General features: G+C 44.7%; 1 long non-coding RNA gene across 2 annotated transcripts; it reads left to right on the forward strand.

The window, feature by feature from the left end:
• Positions 1 to 1,438: 1,438 nt before the first annotated feature.
• Positions 1,439 to 8,616, forward strand: LOC125690371 (uncharacterized). 2 transcript variants are annotated; one of them, XR_007375647.1, is made up of 3 exons: positions 1,439 to 1,596; positions 5,454 to 5,580; positions 6,737 to 8,616. It is a non-coding gene; the product is annotated as an uncharacterized LOC125690371 (long non-coding RNA). The 2 variants fall into 2 exon arrangements; XR_007375648.1 differs by lacking the exon at positions 1,439 to 1,596 and adding an exon at positions 1,843 to 2,035.
• The last annotated feature ends 3,973 nt before the right edge of the window (positions 8,617 to 12,589 follow it).

Below are 12,589 nucleotides of genomic sequence, written 5' to 3' on the forward strand. Positions count from 1 at the left end.
TGGGTTTTATCCGCTCACTTGTTTGCTTGGGGGGCTGCCTTCAGCTGGAGCTGCCAAACCCTCTTCTGTGGTAATTAAATTGTACATTTGGAGCAAAAGGAAAATATGCTGCAGTTTGTTTATTCAGAAGGAAATGCTTGATATAATCTAACAGATTACATTCTTGGAAAGGAATGGGAGCAAAAATAGATCCCTGTGCCAAATTCTGCCTTTTGCTTCATCTCAGTGTTCAGGTGCCTCCAGAGCCTTCAAAGTGAGGGGGCTGCACTGGGCTGAGATACAGTGCTGCTGTACAGCTGGCTGAGAGATAGGCAGCACCCTGCAGGCCCCTGCTGCAGCCAGCCTTGGGCTGCATCTGACACTGAGCCTGCAGCTGAGAACACTGCTCCAGGAAAATGCACGGGGCATTCTTACCTGGGGCTGAGTATGGGACGGTCCGGCATGCCTTTCTTCAGCACTGGCTGGGATGATAAAGCCTAATGGTGCTCTTGGAGATGCTGGTGAGCTATGGATTGAAGTAACAGGCAGCCTGTTTCCTGGTAGTGTAGACTGTAAGCTCCCACAGTCTGGGTTTGGTACGCAAGGCCCGTTCTGGCTTGGCTGTGGGGTAGCTCTGCAGTGCAGATGCAGACACCTCACCCTGCAGTGAGGAGCATGGTTCTGCACTGCTAAGCAAGCAAGGACAAGCCTTAGAAAGGGCATAAGGTTCATAAAACATAACAAAATGTTAAAGACGTGCAGTCTGGATGATTCTTTTTAAAGAAACAGACAGAACGTCCTGCAAGTATTAAAACATCCCGTCCCCTGCTCACCTCGGTTCTCAGCTCTGTGGCTCAGTGAAGGGGTGGGGACAGGGAAGTGCTCAGAACATCTAAACAAAAAATACAGACTTTAAATGACTGTGGGACAGAGCTGCCTATTTCAGAAATTAGGAAATAAAAAGGGGAATGGAAATCAAAGAATTCCTGTCATTTGTCATCTACCAAACGTTGCCATGATTCAGCTTTTCCTACTTTTGGGATGGATGAGTAGACAGCCTTTCATTCTACTGAGGCTGGGCACTCTGAAAAGAGGGAGCTGATGGCAATGGCTCCAACAGGAACTTCAGCAGCTCTCTGCATGCTGCCAGCCAGCAGTGGCTGCTGCCAAGTGTGCTTATGTCTGTGCTCTGCACATCTGTCATTGCCAAGGTTTCATCTTTTGACCTTCATCTCCATCCCTTCTTTACAAAAAGCAGAAGTATACATAAAATGTTACTTTCAAGGCTTCTACTCAAAGAATCTATTTCAGGAAAGTATCTTTAATACTTGCAGCTGGTGTTTCTCCTCATCGACTCTTCTTTCTCTAGCATCAGTTGTACCGTATTCCCTACCAAGCTGCAGCTGCCCCTGGTTTCAGAGGGCTGCAGCTGTATTTACTTTGTGCAGGAATGTGGAGGTGTAGGAACTGCTGCTGCTGTTGTGCAATGGTTCTGCTGCTCCACCTGCAGGCCCGGGGCTTATCTTCACACACACTTCGTTCCGGGTCAGGGACTCTCATATTTAGCGGTGTGTTCCAACATGTGCGTGCCGTCCTGTCTGTGGGATCCGACACTCGGTGAGAGATTTTGTTGCTACTCTGGGAATAACTTTGTAGTGGAGAAAGTGAAAACGTTTTGTTCAGCACCCATGAACGACAGTATTTTGAATAGAAGTTTCCTTCTATTAGTTGGCAGTAGGGGGCTGTTCTGGCTTTATCTGCAGGTACCTGGAGTGACTCCCAGGGGTGCTGCAAAGCTCCACCAGCACTGGCTGACCAGAAACAGGGTTTGGTGCGGGACAGCGGTGTGGAACTGGGCTCTATCACACATATAGGTGGGAGGTCATAGGCAGAGAGCAGGACGGGACCAGCTGGGAAGTGCAGAACAGATCAGCCCCAACACCCACACCTCAATCTGCTCAAATGGCCTTGAGATGTGTTTGCAGACAAAAGAGCTGTGAATTGTGCTACTTGGTGGTGCTGGGAACTGCCTGGGAAATCAGCGTAGGAAGTCAAGGTTAGTTCTGTTTTCACAAAGCTTAGGAAGGTATTTTGTTTTCTCTTGAAAACACACTCTGCTGAAAACAGCCTTAAGTTGCACTGGGAGAGGTATAGATTGACCATTAGGAGGGTGGTGAGGTATTGGGGCGGGTTGCCCAGAGAAGTGCTGGTGTATGTAGGAGACAATAGACGTGTGGATGTGATGCTGTGGGATGTGGTTTAAAGGCTGAACTTGTTGAGTGGTGGTTAGATCTGATAATCTCAAGGGTCTTTTCCAACCTAAGTAATTGGAAAGCTCTAAAGAAAAGTTCTCTCTAAAGTGCTCTCAGGATATTTAACACCTGTTTTCAGGCATTCCTTAGCAGCTCTCACCTAGATGTGTCCCAGGCCCCTTTGCTCATCCTGCTTAATTCATCATCCCATCCCATTTCCTCAGAACCACCACAGCTGCAGCTGGACAGAAATGTTATGGCAAGCAGCAGGCAGCTTGCATGCAGCCCTGTTAGCAGTAGATGCTTGTGGCAGTGTCCTCTGCTTTACCAGGAAACCCGAGAGAGACACCTGAGAAGGACTCCCTGATTTCAGGGTCCTGCAGGTAGGTCTGTGCAGTGTCCTGGGGACACAGTTTCCAGAACAGGATGTGATGTGAGTCTTAGCATTGCCAGCTCCTGTTACTCCTCAGACCTGACTGTTATGGGCACAAGGTCCCTCAACAGTGGCAGAGAGAAAAAGCTGCTTGCAGTAGTTCTGAGACCTCTCCCAAACACCTGCTATTTTGATGTAAATCACTTCTGTCCACAAATTCAAGTCTCTCTTTCTACAGCTGTATGTGTTACCAGTTCTTGCGCACTTACTGCTGTCTGCTCTTTTAATGGGTGAATTCAGTGATATTGAAATAGCATTTTTGTAAGCTCGGGAATGTTTTCAGCTATATATTTTTTTGGAACAGTTTGGGTTTTCCATGTTGAATCCACAAAATGTTTACAGAACAGCTTTCTATGAGGCATGAATTTACCTTGGCCTTGCACCCCAATGCTTACTATTTGTAATCCTGTACATGGTCAAATGGCATGCACCATCTGCAGCCCATGTCGTTTTCTGTGTGGTCAATCTTTTTTACAAGAGACATCAAAACTTCTAAAAAGTCACCAAGCATCCCTGTCCCCACCAATGCGGAGAAGCCACCTGAAAAGAAGAGCATTTATGGCCCTGACAGCAATTCAGCATGGAGATCTGCCTTGCCTGTAGCTGTCTGCTAGTGAATCATAGAAAATTGTTTGAGTTGGAAGGGACCTTTAAAGACCATCTGGTCCAACTCCCCTGCAATGAACAGGAATATCTACTTCTAGATCAGGTTGCTCAGAGCTCTGTCCAGCCTGACCTTGAATGCCTCCATGGATGGGGCATCCACCACCTCTCTGGGAAACCTGTTCCTGTGCTTTCTTAGTGGTATGAAAATGGGACCACAGCCCCTGGTCGGAAAGGGAGGCTGGGTAGAAGAAAGGCTTCAGCTTGTTCCAGAGGCAGGTGTGCCTGTGCCATCCATCCACTGAACATCTCAAGTGAGCCCATGGCACACAGGGTTCAGCATTATCCAGTGCCCATTGCAACACTGCACACAGGAGGAGAAAATTCCCAGCATGGTCCCCAGGAAGCAGCAAGAAGTTCCTTCCTGAATGGCTGCTGTTCACGGAGATGCCTCGTTTCATGTCAGTTAGTAGGAACCTGAAGGAAACGACTTCAAAACTGAAAGGAACCCGAATCCGATGACTTCATAGTAATTTTGGGAGGAGATAAAGATGAGAGGACAGATGTCAAGGAGCAGTTCCTCTCTCCAGCACTTGGGCCAAGCTCTGTGTGAGAGCTGTAAGACTCCTGTCCTGGACATCCCATCAGTTAAAAGAGGAGAGAAAAGGAAGCACGGCAGCCCTTGCTGCGGGCCCCACTCCAACTCTGCTAATGTTTGCATGGGAGCACAGAGACATTAATGGGCTTTGGAGAACCATTAACTGCCCCTGCCAGGCCAGGTAACCTCGAGGTCGTGGAGCAGATGTGCAGAGCCACAGCCAAGCAGCACAAGGCTGGTAGTGCTGGGGGACCCAGCTCCCCTGGACTTCACTGCAGCTCCAGGGAAAAATCCAGCCTTAACTGTCCAATCATAACTACCTTCTGCTAGATATTGAACAACACAGTCCAGTTGCCTTGAGCTGTGTCTGGGCTCAACCTTCAGTTCTGCAAATCCAAATCTAGCATAACAGGTTATTCTACTCACACTTGACACGAGCAGAAAAGAAGCACACTAGCCTTTAAGCAAGGCTGATGTGTTAATCTTGCCACTCACAAGTTTAATCTTGTGAGTATGATCCTCAATTTTCAGGGCTTTCTCTCACCAGCTTTGTTACTGCAAGGAGAATGCAGTCAGAAGATGCTGCCAGCGTGCAAAGCCATGTAATTAACAGTCTGACCACTGGATGCTACTGTTGCTCCAAACATCTGCAAATGGAGGCAGGGGAACACCAGGCAGTGCCAACTCCTCATTTTTCAGCCCAGCTGAGTCAGCGACTGCTGGGTCATCCTCTTACTGTCTGCCACCAGGCAGGAGGAAGAGCTGGAAGTTATTCTGACGCAAGGCAATGTCTGCGTCCAGCAACACACAAGCAAATTATTAAATTAGTGGCACTGGGGTGAGATTTTAGTAATGATGAAGTAAGGGATTTTAAAAACATTAGGCTTAGGAATTCTAGCACATTGCACAGAACAGTCAAATTGTTGTGTATGTAGTACACAGAGCCCAGAAATAAACCTTAATTTCAGGTACTTTTGACCAATATGCTGCAGTTTCCTCACTGATATACTCCCCTCCCTCCCACCCAAAGAATGATTAGCCTGCAAGCAGTCTTTATCATCATCATCACTATCATCAGATACAAACATTTATCTTTTCTCTTTTAAAACCAACAATTAACGTCATAGTGTGACACCAGACAAACACTGAATTCTGACTCACAACCAGATGACTGCACCTGCCAATGGATCAAAGTGAGCCCAGACTTGGGTGCTTTTATTTTTCTCTTTCCACCAGCCTCCCCTTTTTCTTCTGAGATCCATTCCAGGGGATACCTAACAAGCCCACTTCTCTGTGTTTTAATTTTCACTTAATCTCTGTCCCTCCCAAATTTTGTCTCCCTTTCTGGGCAGTGCCGAGATCTGTGATCACTTTTGCTCTCCACTATACACATTCCTCCCCATCCTCTTTTCTGTATGGATCCCACACAGCTTTCTCTGAAGCAAAATCTTCCTATCAGAGCAGCATGGTTGTTATGACTGGGATGTGCCCAAAGCAGTTCATCATTTATTGATTGGCACCACTGTGGAATATTTCCTTTGTGCATACAGTACAACCTGAGATTTCTTTTTGATCTTCACCAAATCAGGCAGAGAGCCTTGTGGATATGCAGGATGATGTCCCTATGGGTAGACAAAAGCATTGCTACACTCCACTGAAGCTGGCAAATTCAGTAAATGGCTGCTCACCATGAGTCCGTCAGGACGCTTTTGCAGGTTTGGGCATTTTCCTCACTCATTGTACTACCCATTTTATCTTTTTAGTGTAAATGATTCGTGATTTAATTTGTCTTGTTTGGCTTTAGACATCACCCAGTTCAATGTTTTGATCACAAGCAGGTCATGATAGCTCTGTTCTGTCAGTGGGAAGAGACAAGTCCAAGTGAGTGAGCCAGCTCATCTATAGCAGAAGCATAACTCAAGAAGATGAGAAAATCCCAATGAGATGCTGACTTCTGCTTGTTTGTGTGCAAAATGGCCAAGGGAAAGCTTCATCATTGTGCATACCAATACAGAATGGAGATATTCCAAGAAAAAGAGAATAAATTTTTCTCTTTTTGACTCAAAGTTGTTGCTTAAAAGTGGCTGTCCCATTAATTTATTTATTTTAATTCTGAACGACTTTTTTTCTATCTCATCCTGAGAAATTCTGGGAGCCTTGGTACTGGAAAAAGTTTCTTTATCAATATTTCCCTCTATTTCGTACACAGGAGCATCTGCCTTGTTGATGAAAGACTGACTGCTGGTGGGTTGATGGGATGCCTTAACATAGGAAATGTGGGAATATTTTAAACTGACTTATAAAGATTTCTTCGTGTTTGAACCTTCTATTGTAACTCTGTTTCCTTGCTAGGGCAGAGCAGTCTACACCTTTTGCTATGTTCTTGCCTGTTACCATGATTTACAAGCAGGATTAATGTGAGGGCTAATAAATTAACCAAGTGGTGCTCCACAGTGCATAATTCTCAGAGCTTTAAATGAAAAATGGTGTGCCGTGGGCAGGAGAGAGTTCTGTGCAGAACTTTGCCCTGCAGGCACATTTTTCACCATCCCTTCTGTGGCCTCAGATGCTATGGATGAAAATGCCAATTTTACTCATTTTTTGACAGCTTTTTTTCTTTGTGTTTTTCTGTTTTCTTTTTGTTTTTCTTTTTTTTTTTTTTTAAACTTTTCTTGAGACCGTAATTAAGCATTCAAACCAGGGCACAGAAGTGGAATGCATGCTACAAGCCAGAGCAGCATGAAATATTCAAAGAATGAATATACATGCATTTAGGTCAAGTAAAATGAGGGATCCCCACAGTCACTTCCTTTCTGTGTCTTGAAAACATTGCTACACATTAGTAATGCTTGGCGTCTCTTCTTCTTTCAGGTCCCTTCAGTTGAAGAGCTGGTAGCCTGGCATTTAGTCCCTGGAATATTCTCCTTGTGATCTGTCTCCATCTCACTTCAGTTCACTTTCTGGCAGCATGAGGAAGAAATCTTAGCTTATTGCTGCCTGATATAAGGTATCCAAAGGTATTCAGAATGCCCAAAGTGGAAGATGTCAAATTCAGACCCTGGCCAGATTAGCTCTGAAAGGTTTGGAGAAGTGAGTCGAGCAGCAGCACCTACAACAACATTACCTATAATAGGTTTGCTTTCTGCTCTACCTCTATCCTCTCTTCAGAACCATTTTTTCTTGGCATGGGCTGGAATAGCATCTGTTCTGGGAGAAGACAGAAAACCAGGATGCTCTGAGTGACCAATGTATGAGAGTTGAAATAAAAAAAGCTCAAACTGTACCTTTCCACAGGAATTTTAGTCAGACATGAAATTAAAATGGTTGATGGTCATATTTTTTTTCTTAACTTTTCTCCTAGAAATACAGGTCTAATTCTGTGAATGCTGAAAGCTATATGGCCAGATGCTCTCTCATTGATCATGTCGTGTGGCTTTTCAGATGTATGATATATTATATTCCTGGAACATTCCTGAGCTGTATTACTTTACAGCTGAAACTTAGTTGTTCCTTCCTACCTCATGTAAAAATCCAGTATGGATTAAATATCTGCCTTGACTTAAACAGACATGAGATCTCTGGAGGATCTGAATGTTGAACAGCAGAGTTCAGCCTTGAGCTTTTACCAGCTCAGGAATGAGGGGAATGAGAGAGGGAAAGCCATCCTTGGTTTTCTTTATCTCCCGTTCTAGTTTGAACCATGTCCACCACTACATCTTGAAAAGAGCCCTGAGCATTCAATCCTTTCAGGTTCAAAGGCTCTGACAGTGGTTACTGGAACGTCTCCCTTGCATGCTTCACACCCTGCCCGCCGTGGCCTTGTCTGTTGTCCCTTGCAGAAATCCCAGAAGATCTCCAGCACAACATGGATGAGAATCTGCTTGCCAGTAGCTTTAGGTCTCCACGGGTGTCTCTTCCAACCCTCAAGGCAGATAAGGGATTACAGATTCCTTTTTATCTCTGACTGGAGTGGTTGGCCTCCATGGGTTCCCATTTCTGTGGCGTTCATTGGGAGGAGGAAGAAACTCCTCTGCAGTGAGGAGCCCTGCAAAGTGTCAGTGGTAAATTCTGGTGCAGGATTTTCCTATGTGGTTCTGCACATTCGTTATGTTCTCCATTCTACAGACCTCACCAAGGCTCCATCTCATTTATAACATATAGCCTCTCCCTTGCAAATTGCCAGTATTCAAATAATAAGATTAGCACAGAAAAAAATAGTATATTTAATACTCCAACTGGGCCATCTGTCTGCTTTCTGTCCATTCATGTGCCTGTTGCCTTCTCGATTACTGTTTCTCATCCCCACTAGAATCCAGCCTTGAAAATCCCCAAAACAGGATTTTGGGCCACAAAGCATCACAAACATTTATGTCAGCACATACTGTAAAACTAATAAAATGAAAGCAGCTGCATCAGTCAGAGGTTTCTGGCAATTTGTGTAAATGAACAGGATAGCAGAGCCTGATCATTATGCATTCCCATGTACAGCATGTACAAGGGCTGCTGGATCTGGCCCCACAACTGTCATGTGCAGCCATTCCTTCACTCCTCCACACATTCCAGGCAAGATGACACTGAGCTTAGTATGGGGAGCAACAGCAGTAGTAACATTTATTTTCTGATTCTTCTACTGAGAGTAACCAGCTTCTCTAAATGGACTTCTTTAATATACGGAGACAACCCGCTTGGTTTTCATGTTCTCTGCAAAGAGGAGTGAGCAGTTTATTAAAAGGCTCTTTTGAGTGACTTATCTAAACCTGTCTTCTCCTAATCCCTGTTTTAGTCTGGAAAATAAAATACTCTTTCTTTCTCCTTTTATCCCAAAGTCACTCAGCAAATACCCTGCTGAAGATTCAGAAAAATTCTCATTCATACTAATGAGATACAGTTCTCTTTGGACTACTAGCTATCCAAGGACATCAGGAGAAGGTGGCAGCAATAGCACTGCTTTGTGGGGATGGAAAAATCAGGCTTACTTGCCATGGCATAGGGTGCTTTGCCCTGTGGAGCATGGCTGACTGAGCTGAGGCCCTCTACTGGGAGACAGGCACTTCCATGGGCTGTGGTACCACGGTGCAGGCCTCACCTGGCTCAGCTCCATCCCTGCTTCACCCCAGTCTGCCCCAGCACCAGGGGCTGGTGAGGTGACCTCCAGGCTGAGCAGGGCCATAGCACTGGAACTTCCCTTCAACACTGCTGCCAGCCTTTGACAGCTTCCTGACAAGGATAGAGCATATTCTGAACAACAGCCAGCAGGCTGAAGACAGAGCTATGTTTTTATTAGAAGTATTATTCAGCTGTCCCACAGCATCACGTAATGAGCCTTTGGTGAAGCAGTGGCACACATGTACACATCTGCCTTCACGGGGGCTGAGACAGCAGCGAGGCCCTGCACATCACACCCAGTCCTCTGGTTCAGGGGGACACTAAGCAAGGCTCAGAGCTTACAGGAATGGTGTTACCTTCTAGATGGGCACAGCAGGTGCTAAACAAATATTAAAACTCCAATTCTCATCTGAGGAAATGCTCTCACGTTGACCTGTTGTGTTAAACCCAGTTGTGATGCATTAAGCAAAGATCACTTGGGTATCTCCAACTGTAGGTGTACCTCATGAAAAACAATGAAATCTCCTTTTGTATGAGGATATATAGGACATCAGAATCGCTGCTCAAACCCAGTCTCACATAGGCGCAACCACATTGGTTCAGGGACTGGTGATGTTCAGCAATGGGAGCAGGAGTCCCACTAAATCCTACTTGCTCCTTATTTTTGCTCACATATGCTACTTAACTCTTTTCTTTTTTTCCTTTTCTTTATGGGGTAGAGTCAATTAATCAGTTTTGGCTTTACTATGTACAATCTAGATGAGGATAGCACAGTGTTGCTAAAATTAGTCAGGAGGCAGAGTTGTGTCTAAGGAGATGGTCAGAACGTTCCCTCAAGCTTCTGGATCTGAAAAGAAACTGAAAAGAATCAGAATGCTACCAAACACCATTTCCCAGCCATTTTTGTGATTTCAAAGGTTTTCTCTTGTCTTCAGTGGTAGCAATAAGAAAGAGGCTGTTTAGGGTAAGCACGTGGGCTTGGCCCCTCTGCACTGTCCACTTCTTGAGCGCATGCAGTTATACTAAGGCTGCAGTAGGGTACATTCTTCCCAATTCCTTTCAGTATTTTTAGTCCTGAAGAAGAAAAGGCAAATAAAGAAATGTAATGTTCACTGATTTGTTGTCATTTCCTCCTGCTCTGCTCTGCAATTAAATCCACGTGGTCTGCACATGGTAAGGCAGGCTGCAAGCCAGGAATGTGGAGCAGTGAGATGGGAACCTGCTGCCAGTGACCTGTTAAGCATCCATTGCCCAGTGCCTGGATGTGCTCCTGGGGAAAGGCTGAGAACACCACCTGGGAGGTGCCAACATGCTCCTGAGTGCTGATGAATGTATGTGTAGCCCTTTTAAGGGCTGCCCACTTCCCCTGTGACTCTGTCATTGCTGCATAAGCAGAGTGTCTGAAAAGCCAAGCAATTAGACAAGTAAAAGCTGAGGGAACTGTGCATAAGTGGTCTTCATAAGCATGTACACCTCCTCCGGTTGCATTCCCCACTGCAGGCAGGAGGAGCATGTAAATAGGTGGAGTATTTATCAGCTGAGATCTTTTTTATGATTGTTCTTTTTGGGGAGTGGGGAAGAGAAATATACATTCTATTTAATATGAAATAAATGACTACTTAAAGACAGAAGATGCTTTGCTAAAAGGTCTATCTTCCCCATACCTTATTTATTATTTAGGGCTTTAGCTGGCATATTTAATACTGCAAGGCACTTGGAGACTGTAGTTTGAAAGAGATATGCTGTATACAGCCTAGCTTCTTCACAGGAGCAGGAAACTCAACCTCAAAAGTTAATTGCTCTTTCACAATTAAATAAACCTCTTTATTACTACTCTTTTGGTAAGGTGAAACAATACACAGCATGTCTTCAAGTTCTTCAAGGCACATGTTAAATGGGCAGTCTGATTCCTCTCCCATTTTCTGTATTGATAGCAGTAAAAGCTTCAGACCAGCCAGCTGACTCTGACTTTATCATGGCATAGACAACAGGAGTTATTTGTGTTATCTGTGATATTTTCTCTTTATGCTGAAATTAGCAAGAGAGACAGCAACACATTCCTAATTTGTTTTACATATAAACCTCAGAGAATAAAATATATAAGAGCTGAAAAGAAACCACTGACTTTGCTCTAGACGGTTTCATGTTGACATTAGTAGATAATATATGAAGTGGAAAGCACACTAGGGACACTAGTGTGTGCTGTCACAATAAGGGAAATAAAAACATAGATTTCACTGTTCAGAAAGAACAGCTGCAAATATCAGTTCTTCACCATGGTAGGAAAGTAATGGCTACAGCCTGAGCAACAACACTGTTTAGATGTTTTTCTCCTCCAGAGAAAACCAAAATATTCTTTGTAAACCTGCAGCAAAGACCTTGATTAAATAAACAGAGATCCTATAACCAAACATCATAATCAAAGCCACTAGGACTTTGCAGAACAAATAAACATTGGCCCTCAGTTCATTCCACTCTGAGCCCACATATACTTACATGGTCTAACCCAGCAGTGCTTGGTCCTGCCATGGAAGCGCAGAAGAGGGGGCAAACAAGTGTGCACACCGAGACTGGATGTGAATATGAAGGGCTGGATTACACAGGAAAGCAAAAGTTGAACAAACCCAGCATGTAGCTCCATCCCCTGCTGCACTAAGCTCCAGGAGCTTTGCAAGGAGCTCTGCATTATTTATCTTCCAGCACTTCCAAACAATATCCTGTAGTGAGGTTACACTAACATCATGAAGTGCCTCTCTCTCAGAACTGCATAAGAAAGCCACCTTGTTGGCAGCATGCTCAGTGACTTTTGCAGTCATAAAGGGAACAGGATCATTAGTGAGCATCAACTCTGTCAACTGGATTTATACCAGTAACACAGATTGTTTATTTAGTAAACTAACGGAAATGAAAAACGTGAATTGTTAGAAATACAGTTCCAGGTGAGTAGGGGGAGATTTGAGACACACAGGTTTCTCAGATATTTTCCCAGTTGGTGCTTATTTGTGGATCCAGAGAGCTGCTGCTGTGGAGAGGACTGATTTTATAGGGTTATCAAAGCATGAAGCAATCACATGTGGAACTGAAAGGAATAACTGAGAGATGCAAATTTGGAATGGAGATGTTACACATCCATAGGTGGCCCAGCTGGTGCTGCAGGGGGCAGAGTGCCTCTGTAAGTGGGGTTCAGCACTGCTTTGGGCTGCCAGGCAGGTGACTGCAGGTATGCAGCCAGCAGTGTTACCATGCACGAAGCCTCCACATTCACAAGGGCAGATAAGAACGCCCTAACGTTTGCATTTAGCACACGGGCTGATGTACCACTCAGGCAGAAATAGACAGGCTCTTCAAACAAAACAACTGCTGGGATTTTCTCTGATGAGGAAAAAAATGACAGCTATTCAGGCAGGGGATGCCAGGTGGTTCACTTTGCATAATCAAGCTGTGTTTCATTTGCTTTTGAACAGGGAAGTGGGTGACCCATTTTCTGAGACCTTCTCATAGAAGTTTGGGTTTGTTGAGATATCAGGTGATCTCCAGGCTGCTTTTGAACAAATAGATAAATGGTAGGAAAGGAAGGGAGGAGGTTTGCTTGTTGTGTTTTGTTCTTCCCGAAGTCTA

This window comes from Lagopus muta, chromosome 3, assembly GCF_023343835.1.
Source record: "Lagopus muta isolate bLagMut1 chromosome 3, bLagMut1 primary, whole genome shotgun sequence".
NCBI classification, from domain to species: domain Eukaryota; kingdom Metazoa; phylum Chordata; class Aves; order Galliformes; family Phasianidae; genus Lagopus; species Lagopus muta.